Source organism: Phaseolus vulgaris, chromosome 5 (assembly GCF_051622355.1).
Source record: "Phaseolus vulgaris cultivar YP4 chromosome 5, ASM5162235v1, whole genome shotgun sequence".
In the NCBI taxonomy this organism is placed as follows: Eukaryota; Viridiplantae; Streptophyta; class Magnoliopsida; order Fabales; family Fabaceae; genus Phaseolus; species Phaseolus vulgaris.
This window is the reverse complement of record NC_143502.1, coordinates 32845356-32859320: the sequence shown is the minus strand read 5'-3', so window position 1 is coordinate 32859320 and position 13965 is coordinate 32845356. Positions and strand designations below refer to the sequence as shown.

At 36.2% G+C, this 13965-nt stretch overlaps 1 pseudogene across 1 annotated transcript; it reads left to right on the top strand.

The window, feature by feature from the left end:
- The first annotated feature begins 249 nt into the window (after window positions 1-249).
- LOC137835419 (shikimate O-hydroxycinnamoyltransferase-like) lies at window positions 250-1917 on the top strand (annotated as a pseudogene). The gene is made up of 2 exons (XR_016520992.1): window positions 250-710; window positions 786-1917. The product of XR_016520992.1 is annotated as a shikimate O-hydroxycinnamoyltransferase-like (transcript).
- The last annotated feature ends 12048 nt before the right edge of the window (window positions 1918-13965 follow it).

The window sequence follows — 13965 nt, the reverse complement described above, 5'->3', positions numbered from 1 at the left end:
TCTTTAAAACACTGAACCGCGTTTTTTTTTCCGAGCTTTTCTGGCGTGTTCAAAGAGGGAAACTTGTCTCCTCCGACGTATCCAAAAAGAGGACCGTTTGCGGCCCAATAAAAAGTGTCCGACACCGTGTCGGGCACGCTTCCGCCGCGTGTCCGTGTCCGCAATGTATCGGACACACCGACGATACATTTTTAGCCGTATCCGAGCTTCATAGACGAGGATACATCAATCCTTATACAAAAACAAGGATAATCTTTATAAATAAAAGCAACCCTTAACACAACGTCTATCCCTAGTTGTAAGCAGAGATTATGACGATTAGTGTGAAGGAGTCGATAATGGTGCAACCCGCAGAGGCTACCCCGCGGAAGGTGTTGTGGAACTCAGACCTGGATTTGCTGGCGGGGAATTACCACATTCCCACCCTCTATTTCTACAACCCAAACGGGACATCCAATTTCTTCCATCCCAACATTCTGAAAGAAGCCCTAAGTAAGACCCTCGTCCTTTTCTACCCAATGGCCGCCCGCCTCCGCCACGGTGACGACCACCGCATGGAGATTTATTGTGACGGTCAGGGTGTACTTTTCGTTGAGGCTCATGCCACCGTTGCCATGGACCACTTCACTCACAACCTTAACCATAGCAACCTTATTCCCACGGTGGATTATTCTGCCGGGATTGAAACATATCCGTTAGTGGTGTTACAGGTGCGTTCCTTTTCTTTCTCTTTGTAAGGATAAAATGAAACTAACTATTCGCTGCACTGCACTGCATGCATTCAGGTAACATATTTCAGATGTGGAGGGGTCTCAATAGGCGTTGGTAAAGTGCACCATGTAGCAGATGGAGAATCAGGTGCTCACTTCATCAATTCATGGTCCAATGTGGCTCGTGGCATCCCCATTTCTGTTCCCCCATTTATTGACAGGAACTTACTTCGTGCCAGGGACCCACCTCAACCAGCTTTTCCTCACCACGAATACCAGCTCTCACCACCCATCACCACCACCACCACCACCACCACCACAACTGTGGTTTCCTCTATTTTAAAATTGAGTCGTGACCAACTCAACATCCTCAAGGGCAAGTCGAAAGAAGATGGCAACACAATAAACTATAGCACTTATGAGATGTTGGCAGCTCATATATGGAGAAGTGTGTCCAAAGCAAGAGGCCTTCCTGAAGACCAAGAAACCAGACTATATATTCCAATTAATGGAAGGTCAAGGCTGCAACCTCCCCTCCCTCCTGGTTACCTTGGCAATGCTATCTTCTCCACCATTCCCAAAGCTTGGCAGGAGATCTCGTGTAAAAACCTACATGGTATGCTGCAAATCAAATCCACAACAGAATAATGAGAATGGACAACGAATATTTGAGATCAGCTCTTGACTATCTGAAGCTACAGCCTGATCTAAATGCTCTTGTTCCTGGAGCACATACTTTTGGGTGTCCAGATGTGGGTATCAATAGCTGGGCTAAGTTTCCAGTCTATGATGCTGACTTTGGTTGGGGAAGACCGATCTTCATGAGACCTGGCTGGATTATATACGAGGGGCTAGCAATCATAATTCCAAGCTCAACAAATGATGGCAGCTTGTATTTGGCAATGACTCTACCACCTCACCATATGAAGCTGTTTCAAGAATTCTTTTATGACATTTGAGGGGTTGGATATTAACTTCACACCCTTTTCCCACCATCATCGCTTGCCATCTTTTCCCATGATACAAATTAGTCCTAGCACTATCATTGATCACATCACGTCTTTCTAGTTTTTCAATTCAATAAATATGTAATGCTTATGAGTCACCATCTCATAACATTCATCATGACAAGTGTTCTTCGAGATTTTCTTCTTTATTTACTAATAAAGGGACTTTAATAAAGGAAAAGTGATGATGATTTACTCTATATATGTCTCGTGATTAACAAACAAATCTCAATAAGACGATATGATGAAATAACGTAAAAGATATTTTACTAGAGTTTAGTTGTTTTAAATATTTTCTGTCACCTTTTATATTTCAGACCATTATACAATATATTGAATATTTGAATATGGTAGACTCTTTACATAAATTTTTTCAATGCTAATATGAGTCATTTCTTTCAATTTTATTCTTGTATTGTCTTATATATTATTGTTAAGAAATCAATAATTTACATAGTCTGTGGAAAAAGAAAAAGAAAGTCAAAGAAGTTGAAAATAGTACCAACAAGTTTGGCATCGAGAACTTTTTTGGGAGAACTATTTTGTATTATGAAGAATTAAGATGAAGACCATCTTGATACAATAAAACTGTGTTGATGTTCTGAAGGATAATACAAACATGTTAGTGTCTATGTCTCATAAGAAAAAGACTAATATAATCAACAAAGCTAGGAGTTCTATATTTTTGTGTTTTTGGAAGAGCAAACCTAATGTTACTTATGTTCATTCACATAAACATTAGGCAAGTTTGTTTGACCTTTTCTAAGTCTTAGAATGAACTTTCTCTTCATTGTTACTACATCAGTAATAGCAATAGGTTTTTCAAGTTGAGAAGCCAAATCAAGATCCAACACATATAAGTGAAATTGAACTTGTTTACTCCAACAAGAAATTCAACTCATTAAAGATTGAAACAAACATATCATGCAAATATAGAGATACATGAACAAATACATGCAATTAACACATGCTTAACATTAATACTTTTGTGTCATAAATTAAAAAAAAAAAACAAGCATTCTATACATAATAATGTTCTCATTTGGGTGACATATTAATACACAAAAACATAATAATGGTAGTAATAACCTTATTTGATAAGACATATGCATTAATTAATATACTTATTATTTTTGGATGTATAAATAAAGCTAAAGCTACTAACACATACTCACTATCAATAGTCATACCTATTAATTATAAGAATAATTAATCAACCCACTAGTACAAACAAGACTTTTTTTATGACGGTTACACAAGATTTTTGTGACGGTTCTGAGGTGATATAAGAACTATGCACTTTCTATGCTAGTTGAAAAACTGTCATAGTAGGTTGACTTACTATGATTGTTGTATATAAACTGTCATAAAATGTGCAAAATATCTGTCATATTATGTTCAAACCAAACTTTCTATGCTTGTTATTTTTAGAACAATTATAAAAAATATGACTTTCCATGATGGTTCTCATCAAAATTGTCATAGTAAGTGATTGTCTATGACAAATATTTCTACCAGTCGTCAAATCAAATTTTTTATGTCATATATTACAATAATCGTCATAGTAAGTTTTTTTTTAAATGCGTTTGCTTTATCAATTTTTCTTCATTTATTAATAACAATCACTTGCTTATCAATGTTATCCAAACAATTGCATACAATTTCCAAAACACTCAATCATTGATCAATTTTTCTTCATTCATTAATAACAATCACCTGCATAACAATGTTATCCAGACAACCACTAGTGCAAAAAGATTAAAAGAATACTCCTTATTAAGTGCGTGTTTGCGATTAAACGCATTTGTAAAAAACGCGGTGGCATTTTTGAAATTAAATTGATTTACAAATGCGGTTCTAGAGTAAAACCGCATTTGTAAATCAATGCCAATGATTTACAAATGTGGTCATATTAAAGACCGCATTTGTAAATCAATGCCAATGATTTACAAATGCGGTCATATTAAAGACCGCATTTGTAAATCAATGTGCACTGATTTACAAATGCGGTCTTTAATATGACCGCATTTGTAAATCATTGGCATTGATTTACAAATGCGGTTTTACTATAGAACCGCATTTGTAAATCAATTTTACCCTAAAAATTTGAAGCGCGCCACTAGTTTCAGCCTTTCACTTTCTTCTCCGCTCTTCGTTTCCACGTTCTTGCGCTCAGTTTCTTCTCTCTGCATTTTGTAAGTTTCAGTTTCATTCATTCGTTTTCATTTTCGCATCATTCATTATTCACTTCGTTGGCATTGACATTTTTGTTTCCTAACTTCTTTTGCGCATTTGCATTTAGGTTACTGTTCCATTGGTCTTCGCTGGTGTTTTCCTGCTCCGCCACCGCCACCGCTTCTGCCGCCGCCTTCGCCTTTGTCTTCGTTCCAACAAGCTTGTTCACGACGGAAAGGTTGGTGTTGTATTTAAATTTTTTTGAATTTTATTTAATATTTTGAATTTATATTTTTCTGTATTATAATTTATATATAACTAATAACTAATACAACTTAATACAACTTGGAATTTATAACTAATAACTAATAAATTATATATTTGTGTGTATTTTGAATTTTTGTTTATTATAATTTATATATAATTTAATAAATTAGTTACGGAAACAACTAATTTATATATTATTATATATAAATTTGTATTATATAACTTGTATTTTCTTAAATTTCTATTATATATTTAGTTAGTTGTTAATTACATTTTAATACAAGTTTTATGTTATGTTAGTTATTGTTACTTTTAGAATAGAATAATCGTGTTTGGATTGAGTCTGGGGGTGTTCGACCCTCGGCAAATGTGTGAGAGAGAATACTAATTATTAGAAAATCCTAACTATTCCAGAATATATAATGGATCGAGGTTGGATTAATGTTGTTCGTATAAGTGATGAGTACGAAAGAAGAGTAGAGGAATTTATACAATTTGCGCAGCGTAACACGATTATTAGTGGTCATGATGGAGCAAAGATCAGTTGTCCGTGCGTTAACTGTTTGAATGGAAGGATACTGGATGTGAATATCATGAGGGAACACCTGCTATGTGATGGGTTTCTTCGGTCTTATACAACTTGGACATGGCATGGTGAATTATTAAATTTACCACGTGTTTCCTTAACTGAAGAATATGTGGGTTCTACCATGGATGAAGCAGTACACAATGATGGAGATGATGATCGATTGGAGGACATGATTCGTGATGTGGGAGCTGAGTGTTTTGCAAAAGCGCATGGATATGGAAGTATGTCAATAGATGCAGAGACTCCTTTGTATCCTGGATCAACTAACTTCACACGGTTGTCGGCGGTGTTAAGATTGATGAATTTGAAGGCAATAAACGGATGGACTGATAAAAGCTTCACGAAATTGCTCCAACTGTTGAAGGATATGCTTCCAGAGGGAAAGAGTCTACCTAATCGTCATTACGAGGCCAAAAAGATTCTTTGTCCAATGGGTATGGAGTACAAAAAGATAGATGCATGTCCTAATGATTGTATATTATACCGGAAAGATTTTGAATTGTTGAAAAGTTGTCCGAGGTGTGGGTTATCACGTTATAAGTTGAAACAAAAAGATGATGATTCTATTGATGAAATGGAAAAGCATGGACCCCCAATGAAGGTTATGTGGTATCTTCCCATCATTCCTAGGATGAAGCGTTTGTTTGCAAACCCAGACGATGCTAAGAACCTTAGATGGCTTGCAGATGAGAGGAAATGCGATGGCATGTACCGACATCCAGTTGATTCTATTCAATGGAAGAAATTTGATGATGACTTTCCAGAGTTTGGTAAAGAATCAAGAAATATCCGACTTGGTTTTAGCTACAGACGGAATGAATCCGTTTGGTAATATGAGTACAAATCACAGTTCATGGCCTGTATTACTAGTTATTTACAACTTACCTCCTGGTTTGTGCATGAAGCGAAAATACATGATGTTGTCTATGATGATATCCGGTCCGAAACAGCCAGGGAATGATATTGATGATCGAATGGCAGCACTATTCTGGCCTTGATGTATTCATTGAATTGATTGAAACATTTCATCGAGCACTTGGTAAGCATTGTTTTCAGTTTATCATGAATAGTGTCTAGAAATGGGTAAATAGTCAAAATAGTTGTTTAAATAGTGCGAATTTTTAAAACTATTTAATAAATGGTATGGGTGAATTTTAACCTTGATCCCACTTTCAAGAAATCAGTAAAGTGCGTGAGAGGACTACTATGAGATTCTCATTCCTATCTACCATCTTTACAAATGGCTAACTTTGCCTACGTAAACCAGTTTTTTTAAATTCTGATCTAAATGCTTATGGTAGAATAATTTTTTGTATGGCAACCGTTAGTTTAGAAACATTTTAGTATTGAATATTGGTGCCTATGTTGACAAGTTGTTTTTGAAGAAACAGGATTCATTAATATAAAGCAATAGCCTCTGTTGATTAAATAGTACATTGTTGTATTGGAAGAGTTGAAACAGAAAAAAAAAATAGGAAAATTTTGTCTGAGAACTAGCTAGATTATACTAGCTTCTTTTGTTATTGGAATATAAGAGAATGAGAGATAAAATATTATTGTATTGCTGGGGTGAAGCTACAAAAGATTATATTCAGAGAGAAAACACACGAACTGACTAACAAGAAACTAACAGAATAGAAGCCTATACACTGTCAGCCTATGCACTGTCTAATATCCTCTCCTGTAAACTTATGGGGGTGGTTCAACAACCATAAGTTTATGTCGAAAATCCAGAAACGAGGGACCAACAATAGGTTTGTTGAATGTATCAGCAACTTGGAATCTGGCAGGGAGATGAAGCAAATGAATTTTGTTTTGTTGAACATAATCTTTAACCAAATGTAAGTCTAGTTCGAAATGCTTGGTTCGAGAATGCATGATGGGGTTGGCGTTGAGAAGAACAACTCCCAGGTTGTCCGAGAATAACTGTTGTTGAGTGGAGGAAAGGTGCAGTTCATGTAGGATAGATTGCAACCAAATGACTTCAGTTAGAGACACAACAATGTTGTGATATTCAGCTTCAGTGCTGCTACGTGAAACAACCCGTTGTTTGTGGGAGGACCAGGCAATGATGTTGAGACCATAATATACACAGTAGCTAGCCAATGGTAGATTTCCTGTCGTCAATGTTGCTGCCCCAGTTAGCATCACTAAAAGCACGAACATTTGTGCAGGAGCTATGTTGAACGAGTACCAACAAGATAGCGTAGAATGCGTTTAACTGCCTTCCAATGATGGTCTTGTGGGTCATCCATAAACTGACACACCTTGTTCACTGTATAGGACAGTTCTGGACGTGTGACGAGGATATATTAAAGGGCTCCCACAACTGATCAAAACATGGATGGATCATGCAGAGCAAAGAACACATCTTTTGGTATGCAAAGGTTAGTTTGCATGGGTGTGGGTAGTGGTTTAGCAGCATGCATGTTTGTACGTATAAGGAGATCATTTATATATTTATGCTGAGACAAGTGCAGACCACCATTGGGAAGACGATTAACCTGGACACCGAGAAAGTAATGAAGAGGGCCAAGATCCTTGAGTGCGAAACAGGAGCTGAGTTTGGATATGAGATTTTGAACTTCTTGTAAGGAAGAGTCTGTGATGATAATATCATCAACATAAATTAGAATAAAGATTGTGTATGAGGAATGAAATTGAACAAATAAAGAAGAGTCACTTTTGATAGAGTGAAAACCAAAAGTTTGAAGAGTGGTACTTAGCTTTTGAAACCAGGATCGCAGAGCCTGTTTTAAACCATATAAAGCTTTGTGAAGTTTGCAAACTAGATGTGGAGAATTGGACACAAAACCCGGTGGCTATTTCATATAGACATCCTCCTGAAGATCTCCATTCAGAAAAACATTGTTTACGTCAATTTAATGGATAGGCCAATTAGCAGAAACCGCATGAGATAGGACGAGCCGAATGGTGGAAGGTTTAACCACAAGACTATATGTATCATTGTAATCACACCCTTTTGTTTGACTGAATCCCTTAGCAACAAGGCGAGCTTTGTGCCGGTGAAAGGAACCATCCGCATGGTATTTGTTTTTAAAAAGCCATTTGCATCCAACAACTTTAGCTCCTTCAAGAAGAGATGTTAAGGACCAAGTGTGATTGTTGAGAAGAGCAGTGTATTCATCAGTCATTGCTTGAAACCTAGGAGGAGAAGAGAGAGCTTTGGCGACAAATGTTGGAACCGGTGACAGTAAAACAGAGTGAGTATGAAAAGTTTTGGGTTTGAAAATACCTGTCTTGGATCTTGTTGTCATACGATGAGTATTGACAGTGCCAGGGTCAGTGGAAGAGGTAGGCACCAAAGCGGTAGAAGGATTAGGATTAGTAGGTACAGTAGAATCAGGACTGAGTTGGGAAACAATAGAAGAATTAATAGCAAAGGAGTGGATAACAGTGATAGCTTGGTTCAAACAGTCAGAAGCAATGTTATCATGTACAAAAGGATGAAACTTATATCCAGGAATATCATAAGGGAATAATTCTTCATGAAAAATAACATGCCTAGAAATATAGACCTTACTAGTGTTAGAGAGACAAATATAGCCTCTGTTATGAATGCTGTAGCCAAGAAAAAGGCAGCATGCAGATTTGAAATCAAGCTTGTGTTTGTTATAGGGTCGAAGCAAAGGATAGCAACCACACCCAAAGGTTTTTAATGTATTATATACAGGAGGTTTGTGAAACAACAATTCATATGGAGATTTATTTTGTAAAACAGGGGAAGGCAGAATATTAATGATATGCATGGCAGTGGTAAAGGCTTCACCCCAAAATTTGATGGGTAACGAAGTAAAAGCAAGAAGGGTTAAACCCATATCAAAGATGTGCATATGCCTGCGTTTGATAGAGCCATTTTGCTCATGGGTGTGGAGACAAGTAAACCGATGAAGAATACCATACATTTGGGTAAAATGTTTAAAGCATATGAATAACACGCAGTTTAAAACCTGTTTGAGTTTCTGCAAGTGTTTTGAAACGAAGGAGCGAATTTAGCGCTTGAGATTTATTATGCAAGAGAAACAACCATGTGTATTTAGTGTGAGCATCTAAAAAGGAAATATAATAACGAGCACCATTGGAAGCACATACAGGAGCAACACCCCATATATCAATGAAAACTAATTGTAACGGTGCAGTGTATTGTGAAACAGAGTTATGAAAAGGAAGCTGATAAAACTTTCCATGTATACAAGTTTCACAAAAGAGTGTGGTAGAAGAATAAGCAACATTACAGCTATTCAAAATGCGTTTAACAACAAAGAAATTACAATGACCAAGTCTATTGTGCCAAAGCTGTAAAGTAGGAATCATGGGTTTCTAGGAAGCATAGTTAACAGTGCAATCAGTGAGATTACTGGAGGGAGGGAACACATAAAGACCATCTTTAATGACTCCTTGAAGTAAAATCTATTGAGTTACCTGATGTTTAACGTTGCAAAAGTTAGGAAAGAATTCAAAGTAAACGTTATTGTCTTTGTCAAATTGAGCAACACAAATGAGAATTTTTGGTAATAGTTGGAACATGTAGAAGATTATGAAGTTTGAAAACAGTGTGTGAGTGAGGAGCAATGTAGGAAGCAGACCTAGTATGTAAAATATGCATACCTTGGCCATTACCTAGCTTGAGGTCGTCATTACCTAAACCCAGTATGATAGGGTTGTTTGTGTGTGAAGATCTTGGAGTCTTTTGTAACATGGTGTGTTGCACCAGTGTCGGGATACCACAGAGGGTCTTCGATGGTGGAAGGAGCACCAAGAATGGAGGGTGCAGAGTCATTATCAAAGTTCTGAGTATGTTGTGAAACATTAGAATTGAAGGAGGTGGTGGGTGGAGGATCGTAACGATGCCAACATGCATGTGCAGTGTGACCAGATTTGTGACAAATTTGGCAAAACTGTTTGACAGAATACCAAGAAGAAGGTTGATAGGACGAAGGACGAGCAGAGGGACGAGTAGGAGCAGTGTATGAACGTCCTCCTTGAGGAGTGTAGGTGGAAAATTTCTTACGGTTTTGATTCTTGACAAGCCAAGGAGTAGAAATAGTGTTAACCTGAAGGAGAGGATCTTGAGCCAATTTATGTTTGTCAAATCGTTCCTCTTGTGCAAGAAGAAGTGCTTCAAGATCATCCACAGTATACGGGTCACTGTGTGAGCGAATGGATGTGATGAACCCATCAAAATCTGGGGATAACCCATCGAGAATAGCATCAAAGTGATTAGCAGTGGAAACTGGAGAACCAACAACAGCCAAAGAGTCAACAATTTTCTTGATATCATAAACGTAAGTGGAAATGGAGCGTTCATTCTTTGGAGTCTTTAGGAGAAGGCATAACTTCTTTGCCATTGGGCGAGTGTGAGAGGCATAGTAGGTGAGGAGGCGATTCCAGATTTGAGCCGATGAATCAAGACCCACCATCTTGGTTAAGAGAGAAGAAGACATGGAAGCAAGAAGTCATGCCACAAGAAGTTGATCTTGTTTGTGATAAGAACCATATGCAGGATTTTCTTGAGTTTGGTTGTTTTGGTTTTGCAGAAACTCAGAAGGAACAACATTTCCATCCAAGAAATGCATTAACTCAAGACCTCGTAGGGTAGCTAGAACCTGTTGTTTCCATACAAGGAAATTGTTATCATTGAGTTTGAGGGAAATAGGGGTATTGAAATGGTGAACGTTAGTGGAGGTGGTCATGGATAACACCGGAGCATAATGGTCAGAGGTAGAAGTAGTAGAAGAAGAAGAAGATGAAGAAAATTGTGGCTCAGGATACCATATTGGAATATAAGAGAATGAGAGAGAAAATATTATTGTATTACTGTGGTGAAGCTACAAGAGATTATATACAGAGAGAAAACACACGAACTGACTAACAAGAAACTAACAGAATAACAGCCTATACACTGTCAGCCTATGCACTGTCTAATATTTGTAAAACCAAAAATCTTGGTAATGTTGTCTTTAAGATGAGAAAAGCAGCATAAATATGTAAGTCAAGAAATTGTTCCCTTGATCTATATCAGACTGCTTAGAAGATTCAGTGACAATGAGTCAACTTAGCATCTTGCCAGAAGTATAGACTGTGTGGTAAATGCTTGTTGCTCAGTTTAGCAACGAGCGCTAGTAGGTTGCCGTTACAATACGAGTTGTAATTACTTTGGAAATAGAACCTACAGTATTGTTACTGAAACTGGCTTGTGGAGTTTAATACATTGTTTAAGGATTGTTCTTCTGTAGTTTATCATAATCACTAAAAGAATAAAGTTTTTAAACACTTTTATGAATTTTCAGAATTGAATGTTTTTATTACTATTTAATGTTATTAGATTGTGTTTATGAAAAAAAATTAATTTTCTTTGTTGTTATCATAAAGGTAGCATATTTGGTGGTGCTGGTGGTGGCTGCTCTCAACCTAAATACAATATTGAATTCCATCCCCAAGAGTCCCCTTTTATCGCTGTGAGTTTGTCCATGTTTATTATTGTTAGTGTTGCCTTTAAATGAGTGTGGAGCTTGAATGTTGAATACAATGATTACCCCCTGCCCCTTGGTTTTGGAAAGGAAGTAGAGGTTTTCACGAAGTTTGCACTCTGATGAATCAGTAGTATTGTATGTCTCTTGGACGTTCAAATTTATTTCATTGACTATGTTTTTGTGATTGAAATATTATATACAGTTCATTTTGCAAATGCTCCTTGTAGGCAGTTAAATTAGAACCCTATCTGAATTCCGTTTTCCTGAACGTCAGTTCTTACATGGATTAAGAGTTTTCACTTTTTTTTTTTTGTTTCAGTGTCTTTTGTTAGCTCTGCATTGATTTTAGTAGTTACGGACAAGAGAGTAGTAACCTATTTGATTTTCTTGCGAGTGATAGTGGTAACTGGTTAGGCTTGGTATTAATGAATAAATAGTTTATTACTGGTGTTTAGGTTGAAGAGTGTTTGTACTTGGTATGTCATTTTTCTCCTACCCTCTCCGGATGGATGATTTATTTCCTGTAAATATTAATAATTGAATTTCACACATGTTGATTTGGTTGGTGGATCTGCGATAATGTTGTTGGTTGTTATTTACATTGCTGGATAGCAACATTTGGAAATTGGAACAGACCTTTCGTTGTTTTTGGTGAAACTTGGGTATGTACTCGGGATATGAAGCATTTCTAGTCTTCTTCATTGATTTCAGAGGTTTTGGATGGAGTAAAAGAAGAAAGAGTGTCCTGGAAATGTATTTTATAAGCAAACAAATTTCTTGCTGTCTTTGTTTTATTCTGAATGTTTGAATTTTCCATTGGATTTGCTTACCTTGTTAGAGTTGATTTGGTATAATATTGCTTTCACTGAGAGATATTGGCACACTTCTATTTAATTTTGGATGTGAACTATCCTTTTCTGCAAGGAGGATACCCATCCTCCAAATTCCTCCTGTTTCTTCTTTCCTAATGTGAATGTATTCTGGCTTTGTCCATATGAATGTTTTGATTAGTTATCTCTTTGGCACACAGTAGACAAATACTTAATTTGTTAAGTCTCTTTACCTCAATTTGTATGACTTCTGTGATAGTTATCCTTATCTCTTGAGTCATTTTCACAGGAAAAACAAATTACGATTCATAGTCGGCTTTTAAATTTTTTAACATCTTGTCTTCAAACCTGTACTTGTTCATAAAACAGGTTACTGGAGTAAAGGCAGAAAGCTCATAAGATCTTCAAAAAATTTCCCATTCAAGGGGTAGTGTTGCAATGTTGGCTTCTAATGAAATCATGAAATTCAAATCTTACCAGAGCTGGGCTAATTTTGTGAGAGAATATTTGTTAGCAGACCCTCTGATTCCATACCGCTATCCTTGTAGGCAGTAAATAAATTTGAAACTTAACAATCCTGCTTGTTGTTAGAAAGATGATTTTGCTATCTGGTTGTTGAGACAACTTAGCCTTTGTTATACTATATGATGAGGAGTGGTTAATGTGGTTTTCTCTATATTAAAAGAGAATGAAAAGAGTATTATAATGAGCTAGAGCCATATTGATTAAGTTTAGAAGAAAGAAATATTATGCCATGCTAATCTTGATTTGTGGTTTCATCACTAATTAATTAAGCCTCATGCGTGATTATACCATCTTTTGCTCAATAGATCCCACCTCTACTTTCTCTCCAATGCATTTCCTATCTTATGTTTACTCATCCGTTATGTTACCTCATCTACAACACTGTATATGCTCTTGTTGACTACTCTATACTGCCCTCACATTCAAGATTAAGAGTGGTATGGATAAATGAATTTGACATTATTTTCTGATGTTATACGCTTATAGAATAAATTGATGCCAGTGTTTTCTGTTGAGGGTGGGGTGTTATCTTATGATTTGTGTATGGATTTACTCAGGGTAGTTGGGTTATTGCACTCTGCAATTTTCTTAAAAGCAATCTTACTAAGTCAACAATTTTTTAGCCTTGGTTAGTAAGGGTTTATGTTTTTTTTTTTTTATATATAAAGGAAGTAATTTTACCAGAGAAGGGAGACGGGAATTAAATAGAAGAAGATAAGATACCATCTAAGAAGTAGCTGAAATCTAGAAAGTTGTTGGTTGTGTTAAACATTGAGTAGTGTTACTTGCACAGTTGCACTTGATTATAAAATTATAATTTGTTGGAATTAAATTAAATATTTTGAGTTTCAGTTGTTCTGAATATTCATTGTGGTACCAAAGATACTTTGGGATTAATTCTGTCCCTTCTCCTGCCCCTAGGGGCTTGTTCTTTGTAGGTAAAATAGAAAAAAAAATGGCTACTGTATGCGTTGGGTTAGTCTGTCCTCCCCTGGTTCAGTATTTGCTGTGCAGAAAGGAGTACGGGCATACACAGTGCAGAAATTATAATGGTGCATCTGTTGTACCTAGTATTATGCATACGACAGCATGGAAATCTAGGATACATGTTGACATAATTACTAAAATTACTTTAAATATAGTAATGGGAAAATTCTTTAAGTTACGAAAACTTTAGGAAGAGCATTTTTTTTCGACTTTTGGATTACAAATTTATTGAATATATATATATATATATATATATATATATATTAAAAGATCTAAGTGATATTTAATTATATTAGTGATTTTTTTCTTTATAAGTTTTTTTCTTTATGACCTTTATTGTTTAAATTATTATTTTTTTCTAATATATATCTCCACTTGTGA